Source organism: Schistocerca serialis, chromosome 5, assembly GCF_023864345.2.
Source record: "Schistocerca serialis cubense isolate TAMUIC-IGC-003099 chromosome 5, iqSchSeri2.2, whole genome shotgun sequence".
Classification (NCBI taxonomy): domain Eukaryota; kingdom Metazoa; phylum Arthropoda; class Insecta; order Orthoptera; family Acrididae; genus Schistocerca; species Schistocerca serialis.
Window position 1 is genome coordinate 399,302,704 of NC_064642.1, and position 21,231 is coordinate 399,323,934.

A 21,231-nucleotide genomic window follows, 5' to 3' on the forward strand; every position below is an offset into this window, starting at 1 on the left:
ACTTGTTCGGACTCGTGATCGTTTTATCGGAAATATCGAGTAGTTTATCCTCAGACAAAACGTTAGGACGACCACTTCTCGGTGCATCTGTCACTGAACCCAGTACTTCGAAATTTGTTAATCAAATCTCGCACAGTATCGGGATGTGGGAGTGTTGTCTCCGCGAAAACTGAATTAAATGTTGGACGAACTGAAACTGTGTGTTTACCGCCAACTTTGAACACTTGTTCTTTAATGGTTAGCATTTTAACAGTGACAAAAATGAAACAAACGAACAAAGGAACTAAACTTAACGTTCACGTCAACACACACCAACGATACTACTGACGCTGGCTGAGATAAACGAAACAGTGGAATGTTGGGAGAGTCCACTTCAGGGAAAGTAACCGAGGCAGGCGAACAATCATACGGCACCCGTGGCTAACAATTATACGGCACTGCGGAGAGACTTTTTGAACACCCAGTATCTTACACAAGGGTTCGATTGATAACCATGTGTTGTTACTGACAACCTTCTCTTCTGCAGTAAAACTTGACAATGTCTTTAACAGAACTGTCTAATATATTAGGGTGGAACGGTACGATAGTGTGTGCTGTTATTAGTGTGGGTATTAACTAGCTGGGAACTAATTAATCTTTGCAACTGGATGGAAACAAGTGTTAAGGTTCAGTGCAACTGGCGTCCTAGCGTCATGAGTAGTAGCTCTTCTGTAGTGCTACAGTTCATATGCTCCTGTTTACATCTGCACTGCGGAAAGCTATAGCTGTGGCCTGCAACGTCAGCGCAAAACACCTCATCGGCCATCGACCAGGTATTTCTACTGATGTCCCTGCATGGAAGCAGCACATAGGTTGTGGTGTTGGGCTCTATGTGAGACTGAAAGAAAGTTACTAGTGAGTAACTACTTTACTAACTGATAAGTCACATTTAGTCCAGGGACGGCAACGTCTTTAATTAAACGGAACAAAGTAGTGGGCAGGGCTGTAAACCAATCACAACCTATAAGAATGGTTGAGGGATGCCTTCTAGCCGTGGAAAAAATTGCTGTTTTGAAGAGCGCGCCGCAGCGCCTAGTGTGAAGCAGTCGGCCTCCGTTTCTGGCGGTGGCGCCGCTGTGGCAATCGCAGCTTTGGTGTCTCCCTCTGGTGAAAAAAGGGCGCCATAAGCTTGCCAGTGGCAGTTGGTCAGTCGGAATGAGTCTGGGTCAGTCACTCGTCACCAGTTGCTGGTCTCTCTCGTTCGCATTTGTGCGGTAGTTAGTCTGTCTGTCGTTCGGAGTGCTAGTATGTCTGTCGTTTGGATCAAACTTTAGGTCTGCGCGTAAGGCGCGCCTTCCTGCGTCCGTTGAAGCGGCTGGCAGCGGACGGTTCGGGAGAGCGTTGGGGCTGCTGCGCCAGGTCTTCGCCAGAAATCGCAGTTTATTAGAAGTTAAGTGATTGGAGACTTGCTGTTTCATCGGTCATTGACGGTTGGATCGATCGGTTGGTCGGTCGCGCACTGAGACACAAGATGACGTTCGCCTTGAGCGTCGGCGCATGTGAGGTCGCCACGTGAGTCCACTGGGCCGCGCCGTATAGCGAGGGATAGTGGCTTTGTGGCCGACACGAGAGCAACAGGAGTCAACCCACGACATCGGCCTGACCAGTGCGAGCTGCGACGCCGTGAGACGGGAGATCGGCGCGCCTTCCTGCGTCCGTTGAAGCGGCTGGCAGCGGACGGTTCGGGAGAGCGTTGGGGCTGCTGCGCCAGGTCTTCGCCAGAAATCGCAGTTTATTAGAAGTTAAGTGATTGGAGACTTGCTGTTTCATTTATTTGTTAAATTCTACTTATTTTCTTGGTGAGGTCACCAGCCGCTTTGTTTTGGGGTCGTCCCACCATTCTTCTCCTTTTGCTCACCCGCGGGAAGGTGGTTATTTATGAAAGGGGTGGTCCGTTTTTCCCTTGTGGAGTAGGGGCGGGTTAGAGCGACCTGCGGTTCGGGTTGTTCAGTAATCTCCCTGTCAATCTGCCATACGTTAATAGCTGCGTCTGTCATGCTTGTCGGATTCGGTGTTAACGAATTTATTGCTTGAAGTGTAACGGCCGAATTCCTGAAATATGATTTTATTTTGCCTATCATCATGAGAGGCGGTATATGTGTAATGTAGAGCATGTTTGGCTAACCTTGTATTTTTTATGTAAGACTGAATTTCATGGGTTTTTATTTAAATGGTTATTTTAGTATATAAAGTTGCCACCCTTCCACCATAAGAGTTTTTTTAATCAAGTTGCACCTTCAGTGGGAAGTTAATCTTTTAATGTTAGTGTTTTGTAGCATTTCCATCCCTCCTATGGGGTGCATAGTTTATGTGCTTATGTGAGTTGTTAAAATTTTTCGTTTAAAGCAATCTGGTGTGTTGCAGATTTGCACCAGTGCAGTCTCTCAGAGGTTGTTGTGAGCGGTCGTGACTATGGCCGTGTCAAAAGGGAGCGGCAAGGTTCTCAGCCCGAAAGCCGATATTGTCATACTGTTATAAATTTGTTCTTTCTGCCTCTGAATAAATTGTAACTTGATATTTAGAGGGTGCTTTCTGATTATAATTTTAAATCTGTTTCTAAAAAAAGCGTTTTTTAGGAATAAAATTTTCATTTGTTGAAAGAAATTTGATTTGTTTTCATCAGTTATCCACTGGCAACTACTTCAACGCTTACATAGTGTGATTAAATGTGTTAATGTTCTTGATGAATTGTTAGTAAATAAAGTAGATTCTTAAGAAAAAATTTTGAAAGTAAATGCACGGTTTACCTTCCTATTGGTTTTATGCAACCTGCAACATCTTCAAATAACACATGCAAGATTTTCGTATTCTCTCGTGCAGAATGTGCGAACTATTAGTCGTACAGAGAAAATGAACAGCATTTTTGTAGTAAATTTAGTGTAGTTAAATTTTGTGGTGAGATACGTTTCTGCTAGAGGCCATAGATTTAGAATTATTAAAGAAAACCTTTAAAAGTGACATTCAAAGCCGTTTTTCTTGAATAATTTCATTTTTTCTTTAGAACTAATAATTTGCGATCGAGAGAATATGAAAATCCAGTGTGTGATTTTCGAAGGCATTGCGGGTATCCATATGTAGGAATAGCTGAATGCCCCTGTATAATGAAAGATAGAGTTCATTGCCACTCGTAATACAGTTCACACAGTAAATAATGTTAATACTTTTTGAAAATGTCTGTACGCTACTACCCACACTTATGTCGTACGTGAGCTAACATTGTCCTTCTCAGTTACCAAGTGAAGTCTGGGAGTGAATGCTATGGCCGTCAGAGCCAGAAGTGCTACACCGCACTATAATTAGAGCAATGAAAATTTCACAGGCCCAACTACTATTTCAGAAAATTATCTATCATCTGTACGTGAATAACTTCAAAATCTCGCAACCGAATCATTCATTATTTTGCTACGGCAGTCCGACAGCGACTGTACCGACCGATAATCACTGCCTGCGGAGCTAAATACGGGGCAGGCAAAACTGTTATTTAGGACAGATATGCTGTTTTAAGTGGTTGTAACAGGTCGCCTACGGTTTTGCCACTTGGCTCGCATGTACGCATCGATAGTCGGACGTGCTGTGAGAACGGAAACATTACAAGATGGACCAAAAGCTGTAATTGGGGAAGGGAAGGAAATCTACTGTGGGTTTTTTAAAGGAATCGTGTTGACAACTGCCACAAGTGATTTACGAAAGCCAAGCCCTGTCTAATCTGAGTCACCGTACACCTGTTCGTGACACCAGTGTTTTACAAGGAGACCACCGAGAAGTCGGAGCTTGCAATTTTCTATACTTACGGTATGTGAAGTTCAGAACTCAAATAACTTTCTCTCTAAGCAGTTAGATGCAAATTTAAAACATTCTCGAGAAAGTCGACTCTGATCTTTTCTGGGGAAGTGCAATTCATTATATTTAAGGCGAATTTCGTACTGGGTCATAGTCTTACTAGCTGGTGTTGGAAAATGGTTATTAGGTGATAAATGGATCACTGGTTCGAAACTACCTGCGGTCTTTTTTTGTTTTATTTCTTTCGTTCAGCTATAAAACCTACGTCATTTAACAACAAAATTCATCAACTATATGCTAATTAACGCATATCTAACCATCACTTTTCAAGAAATGCACGTTTTATTGTTTCTAATTACAATCCAAAATTGCAGTTTTCATTAAAAACATAAATTCTTAATTACCGATATTTTAGAAAGGGCTGTTAATAAATTTTCTTTGTTTTTAATTTAAACAGTCTATATTAACAATCTTCTATAAGACGTCGATGATTAAGACTTTATACTTGCAATTTGCAATTATCTTTTATTAAATATCGACAATTAAGGCTTTATATTTGCAAATATTTTCAAGAAGACCTGCATTTTTCATAAAACTGTGATCAGAAATGTTTTAATTAGCATATATTTGATGTATTTTATATTTGAATGTTCGTTCACCGACGGTACCAATTGCACCAAACAGTCGTGAAAAATGGCCTTAACTTTGGTAAATAAACTTCCTCAGAGATCGTCAAAGTCTGTTTTCGCTTGATTTTTTTAGATTTGCATCGAACAGTTTTGGCAGAGTGATATTTGAGTTCTGAATTCCTCATACCACAAATATAAAAAAATTACAAAAATACGTTTGCAAGGTGGGTTCCTTAGTTATTACTTCTGCTCCTCTCTCGGTTTGACTTCTTCGAAACGACGAACGAAGAAGGGGCGAAGTTACAAAAGGAACAGCTCTTTGTGACAGCGCGATAGGTGTGGATTGCTGTGGTGGATACTGTTTTCCGTAGGGTATTTTTCAAATTCTGAATTTATGGTGCGATCTAGCTTTAGCTCATTTGTTTTAAACCCTTGAGAGATGTGTGTGTTTTATGTCTCCCACAACATTCATATATTAGGAGAAATAATCCATGCAGTTTCAAGATAGTCGTAAGGAAATATTTAATGCCCTTGAGAATAAAGCTAGTAACGTGACCTGACTCGACGTCGTACACAAAATAATCACCTAGCACACACTTTCATAAATTCATTGCAATGAAAAGAACTCAGGACTTGAGTATTAAGATAGTGTATGAAGTACATGAATATATTACTTCGCAAATAGCATTCAGTACTTTGAACGCGTGTTACCCTTTCGCCTGTAGTGTCCAGCTGTGCTACGGGAAACACTACCTACTCTGTGTACATAAATACCTAATTTGATGAAACACTAATTTTCAGTCGAACATATTAACACAGTGCAGTGAGGCAGTGTAACACAAGTCTTCTGACAGCATCCAGCGTCACGGCATAGATAGCCTTGTCGTTCTCATTCCCTGTAACTTAACTAGCATGCACAGAATTTCTACTTGATACTGTTGTCCCCCAACCATGGCTAAGCAGCCATAAATTTAATCATGAGAATGACTTTCCCTTCAACAGTTACTTTACGCGAGACAAAACAACAAAATGATTGCCAGTCAGATTGGTAGCCCAAACGAATTTTATTCAAAGAATGATGGGTTTCTCGGTAAAAAAAAAATCATGAGAACAGAGTATAACCAACACTATATTGTTGAAAGCAGACAAAAACAATATTTTCACTGTATCATTCATGAAATACGGAATTACAAACTTCCGAGAAAATTAATCTTTATCGTTCAGCAGAGAAAACAGCTTGAATTTATCATAACACACAGCGAAATACGTAGTAGGTGAGACCGGTCGCAAAAGAAATGGAGGTCAACTGTAGCAGTTCAAATTTCGCGGGTTGTGTGGATAACTGAGTTTATCGCCACTCACAGCTCCGTCCCCCCCCCCTCCCTCCCCCCTCCCACATGCTAGATCTTTGTACCTACAGGGTGTTTAAAAAATGACCGGTTTATTTGAAATGGCAATAAAAACTAAACGAGCAGCGATAGAAATACACCGTTTGTTGCAGTATGCTTGGGACAACAGTACATTTTCAGACAGACAAACATTCGAAATTACAGTAGTTACAATTTTCAACAACAGATGGCTCTGCGGTCTGGGAAACTCTATAGTACGATATTTTCCACATATCCACCATGCGTAGCAATAATATGGCGTAGTCTCTGAATGAAATTACCCGAAACCTTTGACAACGTGTCTGGCGGAATGGCTTCACATGCAGATGAGATGTACTGCTTCAGCTGTTCAATTGTTTCTGGATTCTGGCGGTACACCTGGTCTTCCAAGTGTCCCCACAGAAAGAAGTCACAGGGGTTCATGTCTGGCGAATAGGGAGGCCAATCCACGCCGCCTCCTGTATGTTTCGGATAGCCCAAAGCAATCACACGATCATCGAAATATTCATTCAGGAAATTAAAGACGTCGGCCGTGCGATGTGGCCGGGCACCATCTTGCATAAACCACGAGGTGTTCGCAGTGTCGTCTAAGGCAGTTTGTATCGCCACAAATTCACGAAGAATATCCAGATAGCGTGATGCAGTAATCGATTCGGATCTGAAAAATGGGCCAATGATTCCTTTGGAAGAAATGGCGGCCCAGACCAGTACTTTTTGAAGATGTAGGGACGATGGGACTGCAACATGGGGCTTTTTGGTTCCCCATATGCGCCAGTTCTGTTTATTGACGAAGCCGTCCAGGTAAAAATAAGCTTCGTCAGGAAACCAAATGCTGCCCACATGCATATCGCCGTCATCAATCCTGTGCACTATATCGTTAGCGAATGTCTCTCGTGCAGCAATGGTAGCGGCGCTGAGGGGTTGCCGCGTTTGAATTTTGTATGGATAGAGGTGTAAACGAGACGATACGTGGACGTTGGCGTCATTTGGACCACAGCTGCAACACGGCGAACGGAAACCCGAGGCCACTGTCGGATCACCTACTGCACTAGCTGCGCGTTGCCCTCTGTGGTTGCCGTACGCGGTCGCCCTACCTTTCCAGCACGTTCATCCGTCACGTTCCCAGTCCGTTGAAATTTTTCAAACAGATCCTTTATTGTATCGCTTTTCGGTCCTTTGGTTACATTAAACCTCCGTTGAAAACTTCGTCTTGTTGCAACAACACTGTGTTCTAGGCGGTGGAATTCCAACACCAGAAAAATCCTCTGTTCTAAGGAATAAACCATGTTGTCCACAGCACACTTGCACGTTGTGAACAGCACACGCTTACAGCAGAAAGACGACGTACAGAATGGCGCACCCACAGACTGCATTGTCTTCTATATCTTTCACATCACTTGCAGCGCCATCTGTTGTTGAAAATTGTAACTACTGTAATTTCGAAAGTTTGTCCGCCTGAAAATGTACTGTTGTCCCAAGCATATTGCAACAAACGGTGTATTTCTATCGCTGCTCGTTTAGTTTTCATTGCCGTTTCAAATATACCGGTCATTTTTGAAACACCCTGTAAGTAGAGTGACCGCAGTCGCCGGTCGCGTGTTGTAGTGATAGGAGATTTTTGTGCACGTCAAAAACTATATTTTCGCCTCTTGTTTTTTTCCTCTCACATTATTGCAGGGCAGCAATTACAGAAAAAAAGATTTATGTAGACCTAGGTTACATATAGTTCTATCAGAATATTTATAGTATTTTCGAGATAAGCCAGCGCGGCGACATGTTAATGGTGTTGGTTTTAGCACTGGCACCGGGGATGATTGTAACATGTTACAGTCGTCGCTGTTGCCGAAAGTAAGAGACTCGTGAATACTCTTATGACTTTATTGTAAATTTTATGAATAAAATAATACGTGTGAAATGAATTATGTTATTCAATATTTTCAGGATGCCAAGAAATCGAATTAAAACTACATGGAAGACAAATAGCCCAATCCCTTTCTGCTTAGAAAGAAATTGTCAGAGAAAAGCATTCGAAGTGTTACAAAAAGGTTTGACATATGTGCCACGTATCCCTATATAGATTTACCAAAAAAAAGCAAAGAGCGAAGATCCAAAAGTTTGTTACAAACCTCGTAACCGCGTGTATAGCGTCTAAGACGGAGAACAACAATGTGCATATACCGAGCGAGGTGGCGCAGTGGTTAGCACACTGGACTCGCATTCGGGAGGACGACGGTTCAATCCCGCGTCCGGCCATCCTGATTTAGGTTTTCCGTGATTTCCCTAAATCGCTCCAGGCAAATGCCGGGATGGTTCCTCTGAAAGGGCACGGCCGACTTCCTTCCCTGTCCTTCCCTAATCCGATGAGACCGATGACCTCACTGTTTGGTCTCTTCCCCCAAAAAACCAACCAACCAACAATGTGCATATGTGAAGCGAGCTGCAGACTTACATTGCGGATTACGATACTTTGATTTACATCGTCTTGCGTACCAGTGTGCTATTTGTTATGACATTAAAATTACACCTACATTGAATTGAATGAGAAAGAAATGGCTTGCGAAGAGTGGTTAAACGGGTTTTCGAAACGGAACTCATCCATATGGCAGACACTACCAGTCTCGCTGCTGCTACCGGCTTTAACAAACAAAGTGTCGAAATACTTTACCACAATCTTTCAAAACAGTTAGGTGAACACAAATTTTAGGCCCGTGAAATTTACAATGCTGAAGAAACTGGTGTAAGAACTCTACAACCCGGTTCTAAAATATTGGCAGAAAAAGATGGGAAAAAAGGCAATCTGAAGGCATAACGTCAACAGAACGAGGAACACTTGTAACGATGTGTTTGGTGATCAATGCTCTTGGTAATGATGTTCCGCCCATGTTCAGATTTCCCAGAAAGAAGTTTCATGACCGCGAGAGTCATCGTTATTCACCCACCTTTAAATTTTGCGGGGCAATTGGCGTCGTCCTCCAATCTCTTCCGTTACTCACTTCTCATAGGCTTCAGCCACTTGATGTCGGCATATACGTTCCTTTCAAAAATTATATTAATGCAGCTATGAAAACTCATAGTGGACCTAGGTATTGTTTCTGCACCTAGAGCGAGCAGTTAGTAATGAGAATATAGCTTCAGCATTTTCAAAACTAGGAATTTAGACAACTAGTAAGATATGGCTGCAGGAAAAACACGGAAGATGCAAATTATGCTTAATTAAATTTCCCAAGGCTTAATACGCCATATATGCTCTGAAGACATTTAAAAAGGTGACAGCAGAATATAAATGAAAGATAGTTGTGGCTAAGTTTTGTTAAAACTATATTCTGCTTTGGCACTCCCTGAATGATCAGGATAACTTAAGGAAAAAGCAATATTTATAAAAGCTTCCAGCTAAGATAATAAATTAAAAACGTTGAGAAAATAACCAACAGTTAACAACCGACCCAAAGGAACATACGGTGTGTACTGCAAATTTCGGAAACTGTCGTCACTCACTCTAATAATTAGATGATATTGATAAAGACCCAAGTAAAATATTAAGCGTGGCAATCAGAGAAGGTAAACTTTAAGCTCCTTGTGATTCTTGAGTTTCTCCCGGCGTATTTGATAATCAAAATATCCACGGGTATGCTGCCGGTCTATAGTGTCCCACGGGCACAATATTTCAGCGATCATACATGTCGCCATCATCAGGTGAACTGACGGACTGAGCTCGTGTGAACGTGCCGGCACGGAGATCCGTACGCTATGGCTGCTCAGAGGGAACTGGATTCGGTCGCGGCGGCGGCCGATTTAAATACCCTCCGCCCGTGGCGCGCTCCCTCCGCCGTCCGCGCCCCGCGCCACGGTCGCGCGGTGGAACAGATTGCGACGGCGTCTGAGATGACGTCGGTGTGATGGCTCTGTCCGCCGTGGTCGTCACAACTATACGTTTGCTCGATTTACTCTTGATTAACCCGATCGCTGGTTCCCAAGCCTTGCTAAGATTATAGCCACAGTCACGGTTTATGAGGTCGTCATTGGTGCGAATTTCGATGGCCTCTCTAACAACGCTGTCCCAGTATCTCGACGTCTGTACCAGAATCCTCGTGCGGTCATACTCCATGGCGTGATTTTCCGACAAACAATGTTCAGCAACCGCCGACTTGCTCGGATACATCAGTCGAGTGTGCCTCTGGTGTTCACGGCATCGATCCTCGACGGTACGAATCGTCTGACCAATATACGACTTGCCACATTGACACGGAATCTGGTACACGCCGTCTTGTGTGAACAGCTTTCGATTTTTTTCGCCGGAGAGACTGTTCGACTGTTGGCATTGCCGTTTTCCCTCGGCCTGTCGGACTGCTGCCAGACAGAACCATCCTGTTGCACGATAACGCGCACCCCCACACTGCCATTCAGATGAAAGCTACGCTTCAGTGATTTTCATGTTGTCGGCTGTCTGAAGAAAGACATGCGCGGACGTCTGTTTCAGTCGGTCGAGGGAGTGCAAGTGTGGATGCGATTGTGGATCCAACAGCGACCGACCGCGTTCTCCGGAAATTGATCGTCTCATCTCATGGTAGGACAAATGTCTTAACACTTGTGGTGATTACTTTTGAATGAAACTGTTCCATGGTTCCGCTGTGGCAGGTTCTAGGTTTTCATTTGACAGCTAGGTACACGCCACTACACACCATGTCAGCCCTGGGTAAAGAGCTTTCCGCGAGTGAAAGCTTTGCAGCCGCGTTCCTGCCTGGGCCTCATCGTGCAGCAGCGAGTGGGGTTGAGGGGTGAGGAGTAAGAGGAAAATGCAGCCTGGACGCCACTAGAGCAAAGTACTCGCCTTGTTAGATGTCGAGCAGTGCGCTGACAATACTGCTTGCGTTTAGATTTACGTTGTGCATTAGGAATACTATGGCGTCTATGCCCTTGCCAAGAAAAGAAAAAGTGGAGGAGGCACATCGTTCAGTTCCAAATGGGAATTATCTTATTTTTCGCATCGTTTAAAGGCCAAGCAAAGTCCTTGATAAACAGCCGCACTATTATAACCTGGAAAAACACTCAGTGGAATGTCATTACAACACGAGCCAGAAAGACGATACGATGCACTTGTCTTGTAACGAACAGTAAATGCTGGCTGAACTGAGTCCATTAGAGAATAAAACTGAATTAATGGTATCCAGAGTTGCGACAAAATCTATTTTGGCCGTCATCACCAATTATTCGAATTCATTAAGTGTCTTAAACCAAGGGGATCATCATTAGGTTACAGATGTGACGGACAAGATTCATACTATCAGACAAAAAGTAATCCTATAGAAAAATCATCTTCCAGTTCCTGAAGTGGAATATTTCCCACAACGCAAGGCAGACATTTGTGGATCAGACATGGCTGCCTATATTTTATTAATTGAAAAATTTCATCATGTGTTCTCACAGAGACTCCAAAACATTGCACGAGGTAGACATATTTCGATTTATCTCTGAGACCGTTCTCGTTTTTGGCTGCTAATGTACGTCATTACTTCCAACTCGAGCTGATCGACATACCCAGTCCAGAGATCTGCTTGTCCAGTCCAGGCACTTGCAGGACCTTTTTTTCCTTCTGTAATGAAATTGATTAAGTCCCACCTATATCTGAGTTTAACAGATTTTAATCTGCATAACTCCATGTATTTGACTGTACGAAGAACCATAGGACGAGATATATTACACACATTCTAAAATCGAAATGTATATACTTCACAACTTAATGTTAAATGCGTGTACCTGAATTTTTTTCTAGTTCCGCTTCCCGTATTAACACTATCTAATGTACACCTGCTGAATGGACTGCTTGTTCAGCTCTGCGCTTAGGGGACTCGGGCGCTGGCACAGGTAGATATGGCCGCCCCGCGCCTTCAGTGACTTCAGCAGACTACGGCCGCAGAACTTCTTGCGCCAGCCATGCAGAAACGAAGACGTATGGCCGGCGCGACATATGAGGCACCGGCGGCACCCCACGACTTGTCCGCTAGCGCCTCCTGCGGGCATCGGCTGTGCCTCATTTCGCCGGTGCCACTGGTGGTCCCAATTGTAGACACTGTTCCACGTCCCGTTCCGTCCCAAGAAAGCTCGGAGTGACATTAAGCTTGCCCTCACGCTGCTGTGCGCGCATTCTGGCCGCAGTAGAGCACCTCAACCACGCAAACACGACCGGCGGGAAGAGAAGCGTGGCGCGAAATTTCAGTTTCTCGGTACTGAACTGACTTTCCTAACCATTTGTAGGGGGACCACAAGTGTATCCGCTTTTGGATAATCAGTGTTTTGGGTTCATAACTAGTTATGTCCGCCCCCGGTAGCTGAGTGGTCAGCGCGACAGAATGTCGATCCTAACGGCCCGGATTCGATTCACGGCTGGCTTGGAGATTTTCTCCGCTCAGGGACTGTGTGTTATGTGGTCCTAATCATTATCATTTCATTCCCCATCGACGCGCAAGTCGCCGAAGTGAAGTCAGATCGAAAGACTTGCACCCGGCAAACGGTCTACCCGACGGGAGGCCCTAGTCACACGACACTTCCATAATTAGTTATGTTCAAATGGTTCAAATGGCTCTGAGCACTATGAGACTTAACATCTGAGGTCATCAGTCCCCTAGAACTTACAACTATTTGAACCTAACTAACCTAAGGACACCATACACATCCACGCCCGAAGCAGGATTCGAACCTGCGACCGTAGCGGTCGCGCGGATCCAGACTGAAGCGCCTAGAACCGTTCGGACACACTGGCCGGCAATTAGTTATGTAATCCACTGGCTACCAGTGTTACTTGTGAAGCAGGGGCGTGTTTATAGAGTGCTTAGTATGTTAAAATGGACAGTAAATTCATCACTTTTCAGGGCAATATACATGTGCGGATGTGTATGGCATAACTACACTCCTGGAAATGGAAAAAAGAACACATTGACACCGGTGTGTCAGACCCACCATACTTGCTCCGGACAGTGCGAGAGGGCTGTACAAGCAATGATCACACGCACGGCACAGCGGACACACCAGGAACCGCGGTGTTGGCCGTCGAATGGCGCTAGCTGCGCAGCATTTGTGCACCGCCGCCGTCAGTGTCAGCCAGTTTGCCGTGGCATATGGAGCTCCATCGCAGTCTTTAACACTGGTAGCATGCCGCGACAGCGTGGACCTGAACCGTATGTGCAGTTGACGGACTTTGAGCGAGGGCGTATAGTGGGCATGCGGGAGGCCGGGTGGACGTACCGCCGAATTGCTCAACACGTGGGGCGTGAGGTCTCCACAGTACATCGATGTTGTCGCCAGTGGTCGGCGGAAGGTGCACGTGCCCGTCGACCTGGGACCTGACCGCAGCGACGCACGGATGCACGCCAAGACCGTAGGATCCTACGCAGTGCCGTAGGGGACCGCACCGCCACTTCCCAGTAAATTAGGGACACCGTTGCTCCTGGGGTATCGGCGAGGACCATTCGCAACCGTCTCCATGAAGCTGGGCTATGGACCCGCACACCGTTAGGCCGTCTTCCGCTCACGCCCCAACATCGTGCAGCCCGTCTCCAGTGGTGTCGCGACAGGCGTGAATGGAGGGACGAATGGAGACGTGTCGTCTTCAGCGATGAGAGTCGCTTCTGCCTTGGTGCCAGTGATGGTCGTATGTGTGTTTGGCGCCGTGCAGGTGAGCGCCACAATCAGGACTGCATACGACCGAGGCACACAGGGCCAACACCCGGCATCATGGTGTGGGGAGCGATCTCCTACACTGCCCGTACACCACTGGTGATCGTCAAGGGGACACTGAATAGTGCACGGTACATCCAAACCGTCATCGAACCCATCGTTCTACCATTCCTAGACCGGCAAGGGAACTTGCTGTTCCAACAGGACAATGCACGTCCGCATGTATCCCGTGCCACCCAACGTGCTCTAGAAGGTTTAAGTCAACTACCCTGGCCAGCAAGATCTCCGGATCTGTCCCCCATTGAGCATGTTTGGGACTGGATGAAGCGTCGTCTCACGCGGTCTGCACGTCCAGCACGAACGCTGGTCCAACTGAGGCGCCAGGTGGAAATGGCATGGCAAGCCGTTCCACAGGACTACATCCAGCATCTCTACGATCGTCTCCATGGGAGAATAGCAGCCTGCATTGCTGCGAAAGGTGGATATACACTGTACTAGTGCCGACATTGTGCATGCTCTGTTGCCTGTGTCTATGTGCCTGTGGTTCTGTCAGTGTGATCATGTGATGTATCTGACCCCAGGAATGTGTCAATAAAGTTTCCCCTTCCTGGGACAATGAATTCACGGTGTTCTTATTTCAATTTCCAGGAGTGTAGTTAGTAGTGATATCTAGTGTGTTCAGGCACAAAGGAATTAAACACATTAGCTGCCAGTGGGCATTGATTTGTATCAATGAGTTGAAAATCGGTGCTGGACCGGGATCCAAACCCGGGTTTCGTGCTTACTAGGCAGATGCGCTGACTACTACACCACCTGGACTCAAAATGAAATGATAATTAAATCAAGACCCTAAGCTGTCGACAAGCGTTGATATACATCAAGGTGGACAGTTGAAAATGTGTGCCCTGACCGGTACTCGAACCCGGGATCTCCTGCTTAGATGGCAGACACTCTATCCATCTGAGCCACCGAGGGCATAGAGGATAGTGCGACTGAAGGGGCCTATCCCTTGCACGCTCCCCGTAAGAATTCGGGCAATGCGTGTGCATCCAGCACAGAAGAAGATGGTCAATAGCCGGTTAGGCTTAACTACACTACTAGACATTAAAATTGCTACACCACGAAGATGACATGCTACACACGCGAAATTTAACCGACAGGAAGAAGATGCTGTGATATGCAAATGATTAGCTTCTCAAAGCATTCACACAAGGTTGGTGCCGGTGGCGACACCTACAACCTGCTAACATGAGGAAAGTTTCCAACCGATTTCTCATACACAAACAGAAGTTGACCGGCGTTGCCTGGTGAAACGTTGTTGTGATGCCTCTTGTAAGGAGGAGAAATGCCTACCATCACCTTACCGACTTTGATAAAAGTCGGATTGTAGCCAATCGCGATTGCGGTTTATCGTATCGCGGCATTGCTGCTCGTGTTGATCGAGATCCAATGACTATTAGCAGAATATGGAATCGGTGGGTTCAGGAGCGTAATACGGAGTGCCGTGCTGTATCACAACGGCCTCGTATCACTAGCAGTCGAGATGACAGGCATCTTATCCGCGTGGATGTAACGGATCGTGCCGCCACGTCTCGATTCCTGAGTCAACAGATGGGGACGTTTGCAAGACAACAACCATCTACACAGACAGTTAGACGACGTTTGCAGCAGCACGGACTATCTGTTTGGAGACATGGCTGCGGTTACCCTTGACGCTGCAGCACAGACAGGAGCGCCTGCGATGGCGTACTCAGCGACGAACCTGGGTGCACGAATGGCAAAACATCATTTTTTCGGATGAATACAGGTTCTGTTTACAGCATCATGATGGTCGCATCCGTGTTTGGCGACATTGCGGTGAACGCACATTGGAAGTGTGTATTCGTCATCGCCATGCTGGCGTATCATCCGGCGTGATGGTATGGGGTGTCATTGGTTACACGTCTCGGTCACCTCTTGTTCGCATTGACGGCATTTTGAACACTGGACGTTACATTTCAGATGCGTTACGACCCGTGGCTCTACCTTCATTCGATCCCTGCGAAACCCTACATTTCAGCAGGATAATGCACGACCGCATGTTTCAGGTCCTGTACGGGCCTTTCTCGATACAGAAATGTTCTACTGCTGCCCTGGCCAGCACATTCTCCAGACCTCTCACCAACTGAAAACATCTGGTCAATGGTGGCCGAGCAACTGGCTCGTCACAATACGTCAGTCACTACTCTTGATGAACTGTGGTATCGTGTTGAAGCTGCATGGGCAGCTGAAACTGTACACGCCATCCAAGCTCTGTTTGAATCAATGGCCAGGCGTATCAAATCCGTTATTACAGCCAGAGGTGGTCGTTCTGGGTACTGATTTCTCAAGATCTATGCACCCAAATTGCGTGAAAATGTAATTACATTTCAGTTCTAGTATAATATATTTGTCCAATGAATACCCGTTTATCAGCTGCATTTATTCTTGGTGTAGCAATTTTAATGGCCTGTAGTGTATACATGAAGATGGTATCTGTTCTTTCGGACATGTCAGAAGGAACAGATACCATCTTTATATATATGGACTCAGTGGTCACCAGAACCGCACGGGCTCCCTAGTGTGCCTCCCGTCAGGCCCAAATTCTCGGGTTACACCACACACTACTGATGTAGCGCCCTTTCTCATTAGCCTCATTACCTGCAGCATTTCGCCAATTCCCATAAGAGTTCGAGATTGCTACGCATTGATCGCTACTGTGTTGTATAACTAATTAGGATACCACACACCACGTGAATAATCTTCGTCACCGCTGTTCTCAAACTACGAGGCCCCACAGTGCCTAAATTTTGGATTTCTGGACAGTGGTTTTCCCATGAAAAGTGTCCAGTTTGATTATTGGTACAATATACTAAGCGTTGTAGGTGTGCTTCTTTTATTGTACACCTTATACACTAACAACATTGCCTAATACTCTTTTCATTTTATTTTTCGTTCCCATAACACAATTAAGTGGACTAAGTATTTTTACTGGTAATAAAACCAGGATACCTGGAGAAAAGTCATCAACTAGTCTTTGAAAACTAGCGGTTTGTCATTAAGAGCTTGGAAATCTTTTGGAAGGTTATTTAAAACGAATTGGACAGTATGCTGCACATTTTATCCACAATGTTTAAGGATATGCTCCCGACATAAAAATAATTTACAGGGTGTTTCAAAAATGACCGGTATACTTGAAACGGCAATACAAACTAAACGAGCAGCGATAGAAATACACCGTTTGTTGCAATATGCTTGGGACAACAGTACATTTTCAGGCAGACAAATGTTCGAAATTACAATAGTTACAATTGTCAACAACAGATGGCGCTGCGGTCTGGGAAACTATAGTACGATATTTTCCACATATCCACCATGCGTAGCAATAATATGGCGTAGTCTCCTAATGAAATTACCCGAAACCTTTGACAACGTGTCTGGCGGAACGGCTTCACATGCAGATGAGATGTACTGCTTCAGCTGTTCAATTGTTTCTGGATTCTGGCGGTACACCTGGTCTTTCACGTGTCCCCACAGAAAGAAGTCACAGGGGTTCATGTCTGGCGAATAGGGAGGCCAATCCACGCCGCCTCCTGTATGTTTCGGATAGCCCAAAGCAATCACACGATCATCGAAATATTCATTCAGGAAATTAAAGACGTCGGCCGTGCGATGTGGCCGGACACCATCTTGCACAAACCACGAGGTGTTCGCAGTGTCATCTAAGGCAGTTTGTACTGCCACAAATTCACGAAGAATGTCCAGATAGCGTGATGCAGTAATCGTTTCGGATCTGAAAAATGGGCCAATGATTCCTTTGGAAGAAATGGCGGCCCTGACCAGTACTTTTTGAGGATGCAGGGACGATGGGACTGCAACATGGGGCTTTTCGGTTCCCCATATGCGCCAGTTCTGTTTATTGACGAAGCCGTCCAGGTAAAAATAAGCTTCGTCAGTAAACCAAATGCTGCCCACATGCATATCGCCGTCATCAATAATGTGCACTATATCGTTAGCGAATGTGTCTCGTGCAGCAATGGTAGCGGCGCTGAGGGGTTGCCGCGTTTGAATTTTGTATGGATAGAGGTGTAAACTCTGGCGCATGAGACGATACGTGGACGTTGGCGTCATTTGGACCGCAGCTGCAACACGGCGAACGGAAACCCGAGGCCGCTGTTGGATCACCTGCTGCACTAGCTGCGCGTTGCCCTCTGTGGTTGCCGTACGCAGTCGCCCTACCTTTCCAGCACGTTCATCCGTCACGTTCCCATCCGTTGAAATTTTTCAAACAGATCGTTTATTGTATCGCTTTTCGGTCCTTTGGTTACATTAAACCTCCGTTGAAAACTTCGTCTTGTTGCAACAACACTGTGTTCTAGGCGGTGGAATTCCAACACCAGAAAAATCCTCTGTTCTAAGGAATAAACCATGTTGTCCACAGCACACTTGCACGTTGTGAACAGCACACGCTTACAGCAGAAAGACGACGTACAGAATGGCGCACCCACAGACTGCGTTGTCTTCTATATCTTTCACATCACTTGCAGCGCCATCTGTTGTTGAAAATTGTAACTACTGTAATTTCGAAAGCTTGTCCGCCTGAAAATGTACTGTTGTCCCAAGCATATTGCAACAAACGGTGTATTTCTATCGCTGCTCGTTTAGTTTTTATTGCCATTTCAAATATACCGGTCATTTTTGAAACACCCTGTATCTGTCTTGTAATAACTGAAAGAATGCTGTATTCACTGAAAGAAGTCATGCTCTCAACCACATATTTCGTGAGGGGGGGGGGGGGGGGCGGGAGATGTACTGCAGTGTAACTATTTGATGGCTCTGAGCACTATGGGACTTAACCTCTGTGGCCAAGCGGTTCTAGATGCTTCAGTCTGGAACCGCGCGACTGCTACGGTCGCAGGTTCGAATGCTGCCTCGGGCATGGATGAGTGTGATGTCCTTAGGTTAGTTAGGTTTAAGTAGTTCTAAGTTCTAGGGGACTGATGACATCAGATGTTAAGTCCCATAGTGTTCAGAGCCATTTGAGCCGTTTAACCTCTGAGGTCATCAGTCCTCTAGACTTGGAACTAATTAAATCTAATTAACCTAAGGACATCTCACACATCCATGCCCGAGGCAGGATTCGAACCTGCGACCGTAGCAGCAGCGTGGTTCAGGGCTGATGCGCCTAGAACCGCTCGGTCACAGCGGCTGGCTTCACTATTTGAATTCCATCATGTTTATAAGTAGAGCGCGACGTGTACATCGTGAATGAACACCACGTACGGTTCAGATGGCTCACTTTCAGGCTAAAAATATTCTTGCTGTTGGCTCTGATTTGCTCCACAGTGATAAACAGCATGGTAATGTCGACTGAAAGTATGCGATGTAAACAAGTTTCATTGTAGCACTGGTGATGCTGGTGATGTCTCTGGACAATATTATAATCGCAATGTAAGCTGCGTCACTCTTGTTCCATTGGTGGAAAGTGTTTTTAGCTCCGTTAATGAGTATTGTTTTACTGTCGGTGGCAGAAAGTGTGTCAAGAGTACCGCTCAAGACCAGATACGGCATGGCACGCTACCCATTCTACGAACATATAAAGAAGAAATGATACGACACTGGTCTCTTTAACAAACGTGCCGATACGCGCAGTGTAGCTATTTAGTAGAAATACCTAGCGTGTCCAGGCACAAAGGAATTAAAGACATTAGCTGCCAATGGGCACTGATTTATATCAATAAGGCAACCTGAAAATCCATGCAGGAGCGGGATTCGAACCTAGGTTTTTCTGCTTCCCAGGCAGATGTGCTGACCACTACATCATCCAGAGGCAGTGGTCACCAGAACCGCACTGGCTCCCTAGCTCGCCTCCCGTCAGACCCAAATTCCTCAACTTACACCACCCACTACTGGTGTAGTATTAGCCGCATTACTGATTCCCGTAAGAGTTCTCGCAATCGACAGTACGGGATCGCAGCTCTTAGCGGTAATGTATTCTGTAAGTGTTCTCACATCTGAGCCAAATTTCATGTAACCTTCCTTTTCGTTATATGTTTTACTTTATTTCATTTTCAGTAACTATGTAGCGTCCCACATAAATTTTTAATGCAGACTACATTTATTCCACGGAACTCTAATTATTTTGCAATAAAAAATCTAATTAGAAACGGAAATAAAGCAATCTAGTAATCCTGAGCAGCTAAGTAGTCAGGCTGAGTGCCTTACAGAGGACACGGCTTCGATTATCGGTACTGCCAGGGATTTTTATTTTGTTGGAGGACAGGAACGAGGTGCACTACATCTCAGAAGCCATTTGAGGAGCTACATCAATGAGAAGTAGCGGCTGTAAGACCAAAAAAGCAGACAACGGCCGGAAGACCGGTGTGCTGACCCTGTGCCCCTCCAAACCGCATCCTAATGACGTCATTGACAGGGGAGAACACGGTGGCTGGTCGGTACTGAATGTCCCGGCAGTGACCCTGGAAGGAGGTTTAGTTTTTTAATACAGAAGCCTGGAGGATACAATATATGAGCGTGTGCTAAAAAATAATGGTTTCCAATTTTTTATTCCGTCCTCGGTATCGGATGAGGTATTACATGTCATGCATATTACTAAGTCGACTCTCCCCCACCGGTGACGGAAGTTGCAACCCTCTGCCGCTAGAGGGCACCGCATTGTAGCGTGTAACATGGCGGTATGTGACGTAACTATGTCGGCGAGTGAGGAAAACTGAAAGCATGAATTCGAAGAGTTCGCTCAAGCATGGAGCGTGACAGTGTCAGACCACACACGAGCGTCGTGGCATCTGCAACAATCTGACGCCTTGGGGTTACTGTAATCGATCATCCTCTATATAGTCCTGACTTGATCCCATACGATTTTCATGTGTTATCAAAAATCAAATAACGCCTTTGAGAACGGCAGTTTGATAGCGAGGAAGCCGTACGTGTAAGTGTGAGGTTGTGACTCCGTCAAGAAAATCAAACATTCTGCAGTGACGGTATCAACAAACAGCTCTCTTTGCGAGAAAGGTATTCGTGCGAGGGTGACTACGTTTAGAAACAAATATGTAGACATGAAGAACAAAGATTTAACATGTTAATAAAGTTTGCTTTACTTAAAGAAGCTGTAAGAATTTTCATATAAAAGATTTGGAGGCATTACTTTTCAGTACACCCTCTTATAAGGGGCAGTTAAATGAAACCGAGTTTACACTGTAGCAAATACTGCAACAGGCCACAATTCTTTTAATGATTTTATTGACCCATTACCAGTTTCCAGCCTGAACCCATCGTCCGGTGGTAGCGCTGACTTCTTTGCAAGTTTTACATTTATGTCCTAAAATATAACAAAGTTTTTGTGATGCATGTTTTACAAAGGGTTTCAAATTTGCGTCTTAAGTATAGCAAAGTTTTTATGATTACATAGATTTACACATGAAAAGGAGTCCACGCTACCATCTGACGATGGTACAACTGGGAATGATACAATAAAATCATTTAAAAATCTTATGGCTCGTTGCTGTATTTCTCGCAGTGTAATTTACGAAAAGAGCTGCTGTATTCTCAAACCAAAATGAATAAAATGAAAACGAGATGAAATAAAAAAGTATGTAAACCGTTTATTATGTCAAAAGTAATTGCCATAACTGTTAATATATTTATCCCACTGCGAGACCAGACGGTCAGTGCCTTGATCGATAACG